Below are 15395 nucleotides of genomic sequence, written 5' to 3' on the forward strand. Positions count from 1 at the left end.
GCCCTCAAAATCACAAACTATGCTCAACTTACTCTCTACATTTCTCATAACTTCCAAAATCTATTTTCTTCCTCATACCTGATGCATATACTTTCTGCTCCCTGGCTCCTTCAGCTGTACTCACTCTTTGTTAAGTCCCACAATTACCATTGTTCCTGGCCCAGACTTCAATCCGGCCTCCCACATTATTCCTGATACCACACCTGACCCCCATGACTGTATCTCTCTGATCCACCTGACATTCACCCCATTTCCCCATATTTCCTTATTTCCTATACCTCACCCTGATCACGCTTGATTTATTGATGGCAGTTCCACCAGGCCTAATAGCCACACACCAGCAAAGGCAGGTTATGCTATAGTACAAGCCACTAGCCCGCCTCTTAGAACCTCTCATTTTCTTTCCATCGTGGAAATCTATCCTCAAGGAAGTAATTTCTCAGTGTTCCATCTGCTATTCTACTACTCCTCAGGGATTATTCAGGCCCCCTCCCTTCCCTACACATCAAGCTGGAGGATTTGCCCCACCCAGGACTGGCAAATTAGCTTAACTCAACATGCCCCGAGTCAGATAACTAAAATACCTCTTAGTCTAGGTAGACACTTTCGCTGGATAGGTAGAGGCCTTTCCTACAGGGTCTGAGAAGGCCACTGCAGTCATTTCTTCCCTTCTGTCAGACATAATTCCTCAGTTTAGCCTTCCCACCTCTATGCAGTCTGATAACAGACCGGCCTTTATTAGTCAAATCAGCCAAGCAGTTTTTCAGGCTCTTAGTATTCAGTGAAACCTTTATATCCCTTACAGTCCTCAGTCTTCAGGAAAAGTAGAACGGACTAAAGGTCTTTTAAAAACACACCTCACCAAGCTCAGCCACCAACTTAAAAAGGACTGGACAATACTTTTACCACTTTCGCTTCTCAGAATTCAGGCCTGTCCTCAGAATGCTACAAGGTACAGCCCATTTAAGCTCCTTTTTATTAGGCCCCAGTCTCATTCCAGACAGCAGACCAACTTAGACTGTGTCCCAAAAAACTTGTCATCCCTACTATCTTCTGTCTAGTCATACTCCTATTCTCCATTCTCAACTACGCATACATGCCCTGCTCTTGTTTACACTGCCAGTTTACACTGTTTCTCCAAGCCATCACAGCTGATATCTCATCGTGCTATCCCCAAACTGCCACTATTAACTCTTGAAGTAAATAAATAATCTTTGCTGGCAGGACTATGCTGAATCTCCTTACGCACTCTCTAATCAGATGTCCTAGGCCCTCCCAATTCTTAGACCTTTTATACCTGTTTTTCTCCTTCTCTTATTCCATTTAGTTTTTCAATTCATACAAAACTGTATCCAGGCCATCACCAATAATTCTAAATGACAAATGTTTCTTCTAACAACCCCACAATATCACCCCTTACCACAAAATCTTCCTTCAGCTTAATCTCTCCCACTGTAGGTTCCCATGCCTCCCCTAATCCCGCTCGAAGCAGCCCTGAGAAACATCACCCATTCTTTCTCCATACCACCCCCAAAAAGTTTCACCGTCCCAACACTTTACCACTATTTTGTTTTATTTTTCTTATTAATATAAGAAGACAGGAATGTCAGGCCTCTGAGCCCAAGCTAAGCCATCATATCCCGTGTGACCTGCACATACACACCCAGATGGCCAGTTCCTGCCTTAACTGATGACATTCCACCAGAAAAGAAGTGAAAATGGCCTGTTCCTGCCTTAAATGATGACATTATCCTGTGAAATTCCTTCTCCTGGCTCATCCCGGCTCAAAAGCTCCCCCACTGAGTACCTTGTGACCCCCACTCCTGCCCATCAGAGAATAACCCCCCTTTCTTTCCTTTACCTACCCAAATCCTATAAAACGGCCCCACCCCATCTCCCTTCGCTGACTCTTTTCAGACTCAGCTCACCTGCACCCAGGTGAAATAAACAGCCATGTTGCTCACACAACGCCTGTTTAGTAGTCTCTTCACACGGACGTGCATGAAACTGACCTCAGGTGATCCACCTGCCTCAGCCTCCCAAAGTGCTAGGATTACAGGCATGAGCCACCACATGTGGCCTGTTTGTTCTTTGAGACAGTTCTGTTACCCAGGCTGGAGTGCCGTGGTTTGATCACTGCAGCCTTGAACTCCTGGGCTCAAGTGATCCTCCCACCTCAGCCTCCAGAGTATGAGACTACAGGCATGCAGTACCATACCTGGCTAATTTTTTTGATTTTTTTTTTTTTTTTTTTGTAGAGATGGGGCCTCACTATGTTACCCAGGCTAGTCTCAAACACCTGGCCTCATGCAACCTGCTTCCCAAAAGCACTGAGATTCCAGGTGTGAGCCACCATATCCCACCTACTTAACTCTTTTGTATCTCAGTTTCTTCACCTGTAAAATGGGCATAACTGTAGTGCCTCCTACACAGCTGAGTTAATAACTGGCATGGACTCAGTAAAATAAGAACTATTATTGTTAGGCCTCTTTGGAGCCATGGCCGTGACAGCATGCCTATCTTTACTCTAAAAATTTTGCCCAACTAGGCTCAGGATTCTCTCTCAACCATCTCCAATTCTACAGTAAGATGAACATTCTTTCTCCAAGGTTCCCATTGCTTCTGTGAGACCAACCAGTGCCTCTTTGTCAGCCAAATGCAAGGATAGAACAATGTTTATCACCGTGGCTTCCTTTGACTTAAGAGATGATATTAGCATTAAGTGCGAAATGAACTTTGTTTATCAGGAGTCTTCCATAGAAGTCATGGTAGTCAGATCTCCTATCACAATTACCTCCTGCCTTGGTGCAGCATGTGATCTCTGTGCTAAGAACGTCTTATCTCCATCTCGTCTCTGGCCAGGCTGGTTATAGCAACACAGTACTATCACTTCAATCCTTCTATTATTTTGTCTTCACTCAAACCACAAATTAGAGGACCTTCTTACAGGTATAGGGGAGAAGAAAATTTATTTTTCCTCTACCCTCCTAGGTTTTTTGGCTGGGGCCCTGCAAATTAGACTGACAAAAGATAGATTAACAAAAGAAAAACAAACAGAAGTTTATTATTAACACATGCATACACACAGGATCGCTCAATGATGAGTAACTCAAAGGAGTGGTCAGAAATTGGGCTTATAGAGCACCTTTTAAAAAAACATAAATTTGTAAAGAAGTGACAAGACAGGCCGGGTGCAGTGGCTCATGCTTGTAATCCCAGCACTTTGGGAGGCTGAGGCAGGCAGATCACTTGAAGTCAGGAGTTTGAGACCAGCCTGGCCAGCATGGAGAAACCCTGTCTCTACTAAAAACACAAAAATTAGCTGGGCATGATGGCGTGCACCTGTAATCTAAGCTACTCTGGAGACTGAGGCAGGAGAATCGCTTGAACCCGGGAAGCAGAGGTTGCAGTGAGCAGAGATCGTACCACTGCACTCCAGGCTGGGTGACAGAGTAAGACTCCATCTCAAAAAAAAAAAAAAAAAAAAAAAAGAAGTGACAAGACAAAGGGAAAGAGCTTTAGGCTTCTGGAGGTGGCAAACTGTGGGAAGGTAAGTAGATGGGAAAAGTAATGGAAGATAAAGATTGCCTTAGTGAGGTTGGTTATGTAGGTTCCTCCAGCGCCATCTCTGGGCTGCTTAAGAGTCCAGAGTTGTCTCCAGTGATTGAGAATCTTCCTGTCCTCCCTGGTAGGGAGACGTTGGGAGCAGAGAGTTTCTCTTTTATTCTATTTTTTTTTTTTTTTTTGAGGCGAAGTCTCGCTCTGTTGCCCATGCTGGAGTGCAGTGGTGCAATCTCGGCTCACTGCAACCTCTGCCACCCAGGTTCAAGCAATTCTCCTGCCTCAGCCTCCTGAGTAGCTGAGATTACAGGCACCCGCCACCATGCCCAGCTAATTTTTGTATTTTTAATAGAGGCGGAGGGGGGGGGTTTCACCATGTTGGCAAGGCTGGTCTTGAACTCCTGACCTCAGATGATCCACCCACCTTAGCCTCCCAAAGTGCTGGGATTACAGGCGTGAGCCACTGCACCTGGCCGAGAGTTTTTCTTGTGTCTGCTTCATCTTCATTGCCTTCAGCTCAAAATGATCTTAAGGTTAAAGTGGTGTACTTTGGGGAGTGGCATATTGACCCCTTCACAGATGTTCTTCATAATGAATGGCACTTCTCTGTTCCTTTTCCCAAATCTTTCATTTCAACCAGTCACAGCCTTTTGTTGCTTCATTCCATCTCTGATCCTATTTCATTGAGTTTCATCATTGAACTCTAACAAGGATAAATGCCATAGCCCCAAAGTAATCTGGTGTCCACTCTAAAATCTGCTCATCTGGCCTTTCAAGTCTTATTTGGTTACTCATAATGATGGGCAAAAACCCCAACGTTTTCCTGAGGATGGGCTTTTTATCTATATTATTCAATCTCTTAGCCATTTTTATCTAAGATATATTTCCAGTGATGATATAAATCAATTCCAGAATCATAGATTAAAGAGAATTGAAAGCATATATAACAATTTCAAAACTATTCATACCCAATAATTCCACTCCCAGGCATCATTTCTCAGGAAACAATAGAAAATGTGAGCAAAGATGAAAAGCTATACCCTGCAGCATTATTTATAACAGTAAGCACTTGAAGACAAACAAAACATTAATTTTTTTTTTTTCTTTTTGATATGAAGTCTCGCTCTGTTGCCCAGGCTGGAGTGCTGTGGCACCATCTCGGCTCACTGCAAGCTCCGCCTCCCAGGTTCACGCCATTCTCCTGCCTCAGCCTCCCGAGTAGCTGGAACTACAGGTGCCCGCCACCACGCCCTGCTAATTTTTGTATTTTTTGTAGAAATGGGGTTTCGCTGTTAGCCAGGATGGTCTCGGTCTCCTGACCCCGTGATCTGCCCACTTTGACCTCCCAAAGTGCTGGGATTACAAGCGTGAGCCACCACGCCCGGCAACAAACAAAACATTTAAAAACAGTTGCCTGGCTGAATTATTTGATTTGATTTGATTTTGATTTTGATTTTTTGGAGACTGAGTCTCCCTCTGTCACCCAGGCTGGAGTGCAGTGGCATGATCTCAGCTCACTGCAACCTCTGCCTCCCAGGTTCAAGTGATTCTCCTCTGGCTGAATATTTTTAATGCTATCATTCACTGGAATGATGCAGCAACTAAAAAATTTTATTTACAAAACAAGTTTATTAGAAGTTATGATGGCTGGGCGTGGTGGCTCACACCTGTAATCCCAATACTTTTGGGAGGCCGAGGCAGATGAATATCTTGAGCTCAGGAGTTGGAGACCAGTCTGGCCAACATAGTGAAACCCCGTCTTTATTAAAAGTACAAAAATGAGCCAGGCATGGTGGCACATGCCTGTAATTGCAGCTACTCTGGAGACTGACGTGGGAGAATAGCTTGAACCCAGGAGGCAGAGGTTGCAGTGAGCAGAGATTGTGCCACTGCACCCCAGCCTGGAGAACAGAGTGAGACTCTGTCTGAAGAAAAAAAAAAAGAATCATCCTGCCTTTCCTTATAGAGAGAGGGAGGGCAGAGAGTTTGTCCTGTGTCTGCTTTTTCTCAAAGAAAAGAAGGGACGTCCACCAAATTTTTAGCAGCATTTCCCACTGAATGACTGCATTACGGCAATCCTTATTATGACCCTGTTTTACAAGTTTTCTACAACAGCATGTCTATGTTTAGAATTGGGAGAAAAGTGGTTTTTGCTTTTGCTGTTTAATATCTAATGTGTTGTGACCTGTCCCTGGCCAGCTTGTTAGGCGTGGAGATAACATAGTTGAATGAGATGTGGACAGTTGCTTTCCTCAGCTTCCGTGTGAGGTTTGCCCCTTCCCCGTGTTAATAGTTGCCTTGCCAAAACCTTTCAGGATTTTTTTTTTTTTTTTTTTTTTGAGACAGGGTCTGGCTCTGTCACCCAGGCTGAGTGCAGTGGTGCCATCATGGCTCATTGCAGCCTCAAGCCCTCGGCCCCCGGCCAGGCTCAAGCAATCTTCCCACCTCAGTCTCCTGAGTAGCTGAGACTACAGGTGTGCTCCACCATGCCCAGCTAACTTTTTATTTTTTTGTAGTGATGGGGTCTCACTATGTTGCCCAGGCTGGTTTCAAACTCTGGGACACAGTCAGTCCTCCTGCCTCAGCTTCCCAAAGTGCCGGGATTGCAGGTATGAGCCGCTGTGTGTGACAGACTCTTCGGGATTCTAAATGGTTTCTGCAACCAACATTGTTTAGTTATGTAACTCAGAACTCCAGTAGTCCATACTATGTGATGTGATTTTATTATTGCTTATATGCATTTGTAGGTTTATTGTTTTTGTTTGTTTGTTTGTTTTGAGACAGGGTTTTTGTTTTTGTTTTGAGACAGGGTCTTACTCTGTCGCCCAGGCTAAACTACAATAGCATGATCCTAGCTCACTGCCCCCTTGAACTCCTGGGCTCTAGCAATCTTCCTGCCTCAGACTGCCAAGTAACTAGGACTACAGGCATGTGCCACCATGCTGTGTTGTCTGGCTGGTCTTGAATACCTGGTCTCCAGCGATCCTCCCACCTCAGCCCCCTGAGTAGCTGGGACTACATGTGTGAGTCATGCCTGGCTAATTAAAAAAAAAAAAAAAATTAAGAGATGGGGTCTCACTATCACAGCATGAATCCCAAAATTGGGGTTCAGTCTGGGAGGCCACATGGGTTCCTGGCTTCCCACAGGAAGGAATTCAAGAGTGGGCCAACAAAGTAAAATGAAAGCAAGTTTATTAAGCAAGTTAAGGAATAAAAGCGGGGCTACTCCATAGGCAGAGCAGTGGCATGGGCTGTTTGAGTATACGGGTATTTCTTGATCATATGCTAAACAAAAAGTGAATTACTCGTGAGTTTTCTGGGAAAAAGGTGGGGAGTTCCCAGAACTGAGGGTTTTCCCATTTCAGACTATATAGGGAAACTTCCAGATATTGCCATAACATTTGTAAACTGACGTGGGGCTGGTAGGAGTGAGTGTCTTTTAGCACACCAGTGCATTATCATTGGCGTAAAATGACCAGTGAGGATGACCGCAGGTTGCTTTCATCGCATCTTGGTTTTGATAGATTTGGGCTGCTGCTTTACTACATGTCATTTTATCAGTAGGGTCTTTGTGACCTGTACCTTGCAAACCAGTCCTGAAGAACTCTTGTCTCATCACTATGTTGCCCAGGCTAGTCTTCAAGTGATCCTCCTGGCTTCCAAGTGATCCTCTCACCTCAGCATCCCAAAATGCTGGGCTTACAGGCTTGAGACACTGAGCCAGGCCCTGTTTATTCTTGAATTGTTTCCAGTGAATATATCTCATCATCCCCCCAAAAAAAAGGATGGCAAGTTTTTGGCCAGGCACGGTAGCTCATGCCTGTAATCCCAGCACTTTGGGAGGCTGAGGCGGGTGGATCACGAGGTCAGGAGATCGAGACCATCCTGGCTAACATGGTGAAAACCCGTCTCTACTAAAAATACAAAAAAAAAAAAAAAATTAGCCGGGCATGGTGGTGGGCGCCTGTAGTCCCAGCTACTCGGGAGGCTGAGGCAGGAGAATGGCGTGAACCCAGGAGGCGGAACTTGCAGTGAGCCGAGATCGTGCCACTGCACTCCAGCCTGAGCGACAGAGCGAGACTCTGTCTCAAAAAAAAAAAAAAAAGATGGCAAGTTTTTATAAAAAGAGAAAAATCATTCTTAGTATTTCTTTAATACCCTCTACACTGACCTTACTGGTGCAAAAAATATTAGTTTGCCAGTGAAAATTCACCTCGAGTTACTAAATATCTAACTTTCCTATAACTACCATCTGTTTGTCTCTTGTGGATCTGTTTGCCTAATATTTAAATGACCCATTCTTCCCCACTTTTATGAAAATAGCATTAATTCCCCTTTCACTATTCACACTTTCTTCATCGTCACAGTTTGACCAGCGGTCCAGGGTTTATGATCTCAAGCATGGCCATATATATCTATTTCACTTAAGACTCTGGATAGAGCATAAAATCAGATGTAACTGTTTCCTATTTCATATAATAGGGAATTCCATCTCTAAAATTATGACATTTGGCCTTTCAGTGGGTTTTTGTGGTTTTTACTATGGCTGTGGTTAGATTCCTTTTTGAATGCTTTTCCAGTAGTTCCACTTGAATACAATCTTTGAGTCACATAGGAGAGGTGACATGATATAGTGTAAAGCCAGAAGGAGCAGCACGATTTGGATCTCAGCCCTAGCAAGACACTTCACCTCTCTGAGCCTCAGTTTCCTCATCTGTGCAAGGGGAATCGTAACACCTGCCTCTCAATGTTGTTAAGATTAAATATGTGTGCCGGGCGCAGTGGCTCACGCCTGTAATCCCAGCACTTTGGGAGGCCGAGGAGGGCGGACCACCTGAGGCCAGGAGTTCGAGACCAACATGGCGAAACCCCTGTCTCTACTAAAAATACAAAAATTAGCCGGGCGTGCTGGTGCAAGCCTGTAATCCCAGAAACTCAGGAGGCTGAGATGTGAGAATCGCTTGAACCCAGGAGGCGGAGGTTGCAGTGCGCCAAGATCGCACCACTGCACTCCAGCCTGGGCAACAGAGTGAAACTCTGTCTCAAAAAAAAAAAAAAAAAAAAAGATTAAATATGTTTACAGTACCTGTACCATGTTAGTCAGTCAGTAAACATTTGTTTAACTAACAACTGATAAGGATAGTAAAGAAGTATCAGAACACCCACCTAGTTATCCCAAAGGGCAGGAAGAGTGCCAGGTAATGGATATAGAATTCCTTTTAGAGTCTAATTACACGGGCAAAGATCAGCCCCTCCTTCAATTAAAAAGCCAGGGGCAGGGCTTAATAAGGAAGTGGTTCTCCTTCTTTAAGCCTCTTTTCAGCCTGAGTCCTAAACCTGAAGAAGCTACAGCCTGGAGCTCTAAACTACATGAGTCTTTCCAAACGACAAGCCAAGAAGACCTGTTGAAAGTTTCCTCTTAAGTTTCGTGGAGAGAGACTCAGGTATAGAAATATCCTTACTGCCACCTGACCTGAAGCAGAAGAAATCACTGACAGCTTCCAGACCAGGTAACACCAGGAGGCACCAGTCTTCCTTCTCAGCCTTTGCAGGACACAGCCTAGTCTTTAGCTGTTTGCCAAATGAGGCAGTCTAATTCAGGGAGCTCTTTACTGGGTTTATTACAAAGTTCTTATCATGTAAGTCTCAGGACACAAAATGACATTGAGAATCTAGTTTATAGGGGTTTCCAGGAAAGAGGAAGGAAGGTTATTTAGGTTTCTCTTTCATTTCTCTTTTGCTACAAAGGGTTTGGGACGTTCAGTTAAGAACACGTTACTGGTTGAGGTATGTGACGTTACTCAGTCCTCTCTGCTTATGTATCTGGGGAGGTATGTGATGACATGACAGCCTTTCCGTGGCCAGGGACACCACTGCCCAACCTGGAGACCACGAGGATTCAGGGACTGGAGCCAGCATGGGAATTCCTGGTTTGAGATCAGAGTCCCGAGTACCTCGTGGGAACTTGGGCACTCTTCCACAGGAGGTCTAGACCCCCAGAGAATTCCTTGAGTCTAAGGCACAGGTAAATGGAAGACCCTTCTCTCTCCTCTCTCCCCTCTAGAAAGCTCCCTCCTCCCTGAGCTCCCTGTCCCCTTCTTTCCACAATCAGAGCCTTGGACCTTCTGTTTGGTGAATATGACCTGAGGCTCTGTCTAGCATTCAGCTTCTATTGTGGGAAGTTAAGGCACTTTCTCTCATTCCTCATTTCACCTTTAAAGAACAGTCCAGGTAGAAGGCACGAAGACCCTGAGAGGTCTGAAGTGAGGGGGAGAGGAGAGGGGCAGAAGGGGAGGCTCCGGACAACAGAACCAAGCTGAGCTTAGGATGTGCTGTGGGAGGCTCCATGGGGATGAGTGTCAGTGCCCACGAGATCCACTCAGGCCTCAACTGTGTGTCCTGAGCACATGAAGTCAGCTCTTCCGCTGGGACAGGCAGAGGCATTCTCCACCCCCCTCACCGCTGGGACAGACAGAGGCACAGCGAACCAGGTGTCCAGCGTAACTGGGGCACTGGGTGGTGGCCGCCTGTGTGTGTGGAAACACGAGGTGCTTGCTGCAGTTTCCCCTGTGTGCTTATCCATTAGCTGCCACCCACCGGGAGGGAAGTGAAATCTCACCTCAACAAGTGAGTCCGCAGAGCGAGAACCCTGCGACAGCGCGTCTGCCAATACCTGGAATGTAGGTGCTCGTTGCAGTGTGGCCTTCCCAGCCCGCCTCTCAGCACACCCGGCCAGGCAGCCAGTGTTCCCAGAGGACACGCTGGGGCCAGACGTGGAGGACCCCAGCCACCTCGGGGAGGGAAAGAGACCAAGAAAAGAACCTCTGTAGCCTTGCTTCTGAGAGTGCAGGTTTGTTATAGATAAGGAGCAGGAAGGTAAACATAGGGCAGTGAAGCAGGGTTGTGTCCTCTGCAGCCCTGAATTAGAATAAGCCTCACAGGTCTCACTCGGGAACGTAAATCTCCCCTCCAGGTTCTGAACCAGCATTCAGGGGCCCCACCCAGGGCTTCTGTCAACATAAGCATAAAACTTATGGTTTACCTTTCCATAAACCCCAAAGTTGGGCTTCTTGTATAGAGTACAATTTCTGTAGGAACCGCTGAAAGCAGAAGGGATCTAACCTGTGGTAATACTCGATCGCTGCTGCTTGAAAGTAAGACTTAGCTATAAACTGAACAATCAACTAATTTATAACGAGGATTAGTAGAAAGAAAAACTCCGCGTTTGTGTGAGTAGGTTTTTTTTTCTTTACTTTTGTTTTTTAAGACAGTGTCTCCCTCTGCCACCCAGGCTGGAGTTCACTGGCGCGATCATAGCTCACTGCAGCCTCCAACTCCCAGGCTCAAGCGATTCTCCCCACTCAGCCTGCCAAGTGGCTGGGACTGCAGGTGCACACCACCACGCCTGGCTAATTTTTTTCATTTTTTGTAGAGATGGAGCCAAGGCTGGTCTTGAACTCCTGGGCTTAAGCGATCCTGCTCCCTGGGCCTCCCAAAGTGCTGGGATTACAGGCGTGAGCCACTGGGTCCGGCATCTACATTTGTTAAATACATTTAAACCCTCTTAACCCTTTTGTCTCCATTTGTCCTCTTTTGCTCCCTGCTCTCCAGGCTCTCGTGGCGGTGGCCCCCGCTCCCTCTGCTGTAGGGTAGCCTCCTTCTGGGGCCAGCTCCTGAGCACTGTTCTTTCTGCCTCTCTCTCATCCTCTCTCATTCTTAGCTTTGCCTGTCGACTGGGCCAAGTCACAGCCTTCCTAGCCTGTAAGACAACAAAAATCTCACATTTTACGAAATGGAAGGACTAAGTACTCCGTCTTGACCTCAGTGGTTTCCCCCGATTTCTGATATTGCTGCTGAAATAGCATTAGCAAGCTTGTTTCTTAAAGAAGCCCTCTCTCCAGTGACAATACTTCCCCGCACACACACACACACACACAGACATGCACGTACGCGCACATACACACAATTTTAAAGCCCTCGCGTTACATTAAAAAGGTCTGGGTTGTTTTTAACGTACATGGAAATTTCTTCAGCAGCACAGTGTTACTGGCTTGACGAGGGGGCACATCCTCCTACCCAAGGACACAGTTCCTGAAGGACCAGGGTGCACATCTGGCCTACAGTGCCCTAAGCCACTCTGTCCAAAAGGAAGCCTTGAATCAAAAGCCTCATGAATCCTCTCCTGAGAAATTCCAAGTCTGGTCTCTTGCTAGACTCAGCCTTTTCCCCACCAAGTCTGCCGCACCTAATTCTGACCTCACCCCGCTTGCTGGCCCGCTTTGCCTGCTTGCACGCACCTCAGGTCTCAGTGTGTCTCAGCAACAGCTTCCACTCCTAAGGTGGCCAGAGTTAGCATGCAAAAATGCAAGACAGCCAGTTATGTTTGAATTTCAGATGAACAACAAATATGAGTGTTTTTTAGCATATAATATTTTATTTGGGACATATACTAATATTTATTATGTATTAGTCTCACGATATTTGGGACATATACTAAAAAATTATTTGCTCTTTATCTGAACTTCAAATGTACCCGAATGTGTCCTGTATTCTGAATGTGTCTGGCAGTCCTATAATCATTCATTCAGTCAGTCATCAGATATTTGAGCACCTACCATGTATCAAGCACTACTCTAGAGAGCCCGGATAGCTCAGTCGGTAGAGCATCAAGCGCTACTCTAGGTGCTGGGGAAGCCAGCCAAAGTCCCGCCTTCATATCTTACAGTATGTCTACTTTGTTTTTATATATATATACACACTATATATACTTGCAGATATGTACCTTCTTATTTTTTCTTTTTTATTATTATTTTTTTTGAGACGGAGTCTGACTCTGTTTCTCAGTGCAGTGGCACCATCTCAGCTCACTGCAACCTCTACCTCCTGGGTTCAAGTGATTCTCCAGCCTCAGCCTCCCAAGTAGCTAGGATTACAGGCATGTGCCACCACACCTGGCTAATTTTTGTATTTTTAGTAGAGACAAAGTTTCACCATGTTGGCCAGGCTGGTCTTGAACTCCTGACCTCAAGTGATCTGCCCACCTTGGCCTCCCAAAGTGTTAGGATTACAGGCGTGAGCCACCACACCCAGCCCAGATATGTACTTTTTAATGGTAATGTTACCACATTTAATGAGATTATCTTTTAAAAAAAAGTTTTAGAGTATATTTTTAAATTTTAAAAAATAGGGATGGGATCTTACTTTGTTGCCTAGACTGGTCTCCAAATCCAGGCCTCAAGTGATCCTCCCACCTTAGGAGGGATTACAGGTGTGAGCCACGGTGCCAGCCAAGATGATCAATACTTCCTTAATATTATCTAAAACATATACCATGTTTAGTTCTCTATCATCTCAAAGATATCTACATCTTTATACAGTATGTTTGAATTATGATTTAATAAAGATCCACTCATGACATCTAATTGATGTCTCTTTTTTTATATATATGTTTCTTTTTTTTCTTTTTATTTATTTATTTATTTTTGAGACAGAGTCTCCCTCTGTCACCCAGGCTGGAGTGCAATGGCACGATCCCCGCTCACTGCAACATTTGCCTCCCAGGTTCAAGTGATTCTCCTGCCCCAGCCTCCCAACTCGCTGGAATTACAGGCACCCGCCATCATGCCCAGCTAATTTTTGTATTTTTTTAGATACGGGGTTTCACCACGTTGGCCAGGCTGCTCTTGAACTCCTGCCTCCCAAAGTGCTGGGATTACAGGCGTGAACCATTGTGCCCTGCCTGCTGATATGTTTCTATTCTTTCTTTCTTTTTTTTTTTTTTTTTTTTTAGACAGAGTTTCACTGTTGTTGCCCAGGCTGGATGCAATGGCGCGATCTCAGCTCACCGCAACCTCTGCCTCCCGGGTTCAAGTGATTCTCCTGCCTCAGCCTCCCAAGTAGCTGGGATTGCAGGCATGCACCACCATGCCTGGCTAATTTTGTATTTTTAATAGAGACGGGGTTTCTCCGTGTTGGTCAGGCTGGTCTCAAACTCCCGACCTCTGGTGATCAACCTGCTTTGGCCTCCCAAAGTGCTAGGATTACAGGCGTGAGCCATCGTGCCCTGCCAGATATGTTTCTTATGTCCCTTTTAAGCTGTAGCAGTTCTCTGTCTTCACCTTTTTTTGGTGCTATTTATTTGTTGAAGAAACCGGCCATTTGTCTTGCAGAATTTACCACATACTGAATTTGGATGGCTGCCTTCTTGTGGTCATTAGTTTATTTCTCTGTCCCCTGTATTTCCTGTAAACTGATCATTAGATCCAGAGGCTTGATCAGATTTGGATCCAATGTTTTTGGATCAGGAGACACATAATGGTTGTCTCACCTTTAGTGAGACCAAGATTGGTCATTGGGAACAGGGAAGTGGAGCTGGGGTGAGTATAGGGTCACCAGATGTCCAATACAAGCAGAATGGACAGGGCTGTGCTGTGGGATGGATGAGGGGAGGGTGGGATGCCCGGAAAATGCATGGGGGAGGGTGGGATTGGATGGAATTGGGGAGCGGGAAGGGGTAAGTGGAAAAGCAGTAAGGAACATGACCTTTGAGGAGACGTTGACGTGACTCCTTACAGAGCAAACGATTTGCATGTAAGTGAAATGCATGTAAGTGAATGTGAAATTGGAGCAGTGGCCGGAAGAAAGATTGTCCAAGCCCTGGAATAAGACAGGAATGTGAAGAAATAGCAGAGGAGGAGGAAGGATTGCAGTCATGACCCCCACTTCATGCCATACTCCTCAAGCATTTGCTTACATTCAGTTATGTGAGGGAGGTTTGTGGGGCTTGGAAGTTGTGTAATTGTGTCTGTGTAGTTGGTCTGGCGGGTTTTGCAACTTGCCCTTTGCTGCACTGGGAGGGCCATTTCTGTCCCCTCCATCATCACCTGATGTTGTGGCATAATCCCCTGCATCCCTCCCAGACTCACTTCCATCAGAAGGCACCTAGCCAGGGACCCTTGCTTTCCTGGGGCCTGGCCAAGGAGCAGTTCCTCAGATAAACAGCTTCGCTATCAGCCAATGTGAGCCTCTTCTAAGTAAAGGAGAGGAGACAGTGATGGAAAAAGGCAGCATCCAGCAGGCCCTCAGGGGAGATATTTCAGCTCCTACACCTCCTTCCGATAGCAGAACCAGGGGGAAAAGTTAGAGAATATCCTCATTCTATCTAACAACGTGGACACCGAGGAACAGAAAGGTGGAGTGACTTGCCCAAGCATTTTGCAGGTTAGAAGCTGAGCCAGCCCTGGCCATCCATCCTTCAGACACCCAGGCCAATTTGTCTGTACTGCCTCACATTGCCTCAAACCCTGTCTGCAGTTACTCTCCCATTTCTTTATAATTTGGTCCTGGTATGACAGGGTACAGTGGAAAGAAAAAGAGGAACATGCCAGCCAATCCTCTTAATATTACTGCAGCTTTTTTATCATCACACCAGCTTACATGCCGAAAGACGGTCTTAAATTAGGACCAGAAAGGGAAGGGAACATTATTAAGAGCCATATTAAGGCAGAGCCTGAGGCCGGGCATGGTGGCTCATGGCTGTAATCTCAGCACTTTGGGAGGCTGAGGCAGGTGGATCACTTGAGCCCAGGAGTTTGACACGAGACTGGGCAACATAGCGAGAACTTGTCTCTAAAAAACAAAACAAAAAAATTAGCCAGGTGTGGTGGCATGTGTCTGTGGTCCCAGCTACTTGAGAGGCTGAGATGAGAGAATCCCTCGAGCCAAGGAGGTTGAGGCTGTGGTGAGCTATGATCTGCACTCCAGCCTGGGCAACAAAGCAAAAACTGAGTTTCAAAAAAAAAAAAAAAAAAGAGCCTGAGGGCCTAGGACAACAG

The 15395-nt window shown here is 45.8% G+C and overlaps 1 protein-coding gene across 7 annotated transcripts in view; it reads left to right on the forward strand.

Annotated features, from left to right (window-relative positions):
- The window catches only part of BCL2L14 (BCL2 like 14), a 49222-nt gene that overhangs the window by 12046 nt on the left and 21781 nt on the right, over window positions 1–15395 (forward strand). The window contains exons 3-5 of one of the 7 annotated variants that reach the window (XM_054526853.2): window positions 8874–9071; window positions 9393–9586; window positions 10148–10411. The exons of 1 other annotated variant lie outside the window; for it this stretch is intronic. The gene's annotated coding sequence lies outside the window, so the exon portion shown is untranslated. The remainder of the gene's footprint in view (window positions 1–8873; window positions 9072–9392; window positions 9587–10147; window positions 10412–15395) is intronic. 5 more of the 7 variants (XM_054526849.2, XM_054526851.2, XM_054526850.2 and 2 more) reach the window with 5 other exon arrangements.

The sequence above is a fragment of the Pongo abelii genome, chromosome 10, assembly GCF_028885655.2.
Source record: "Pongo abelii isolate AG06213 chromosome 10, NHGRI_mPonAbe1-v2.0_pri, whole genome shotgun sequence".
Taxonomy (NCBI): domain Eukaryota; kingdom Metazoa; phylum Chordata; class Mammalia; order Primates; family Hominidae; genus Pongo; species Pongo abelii.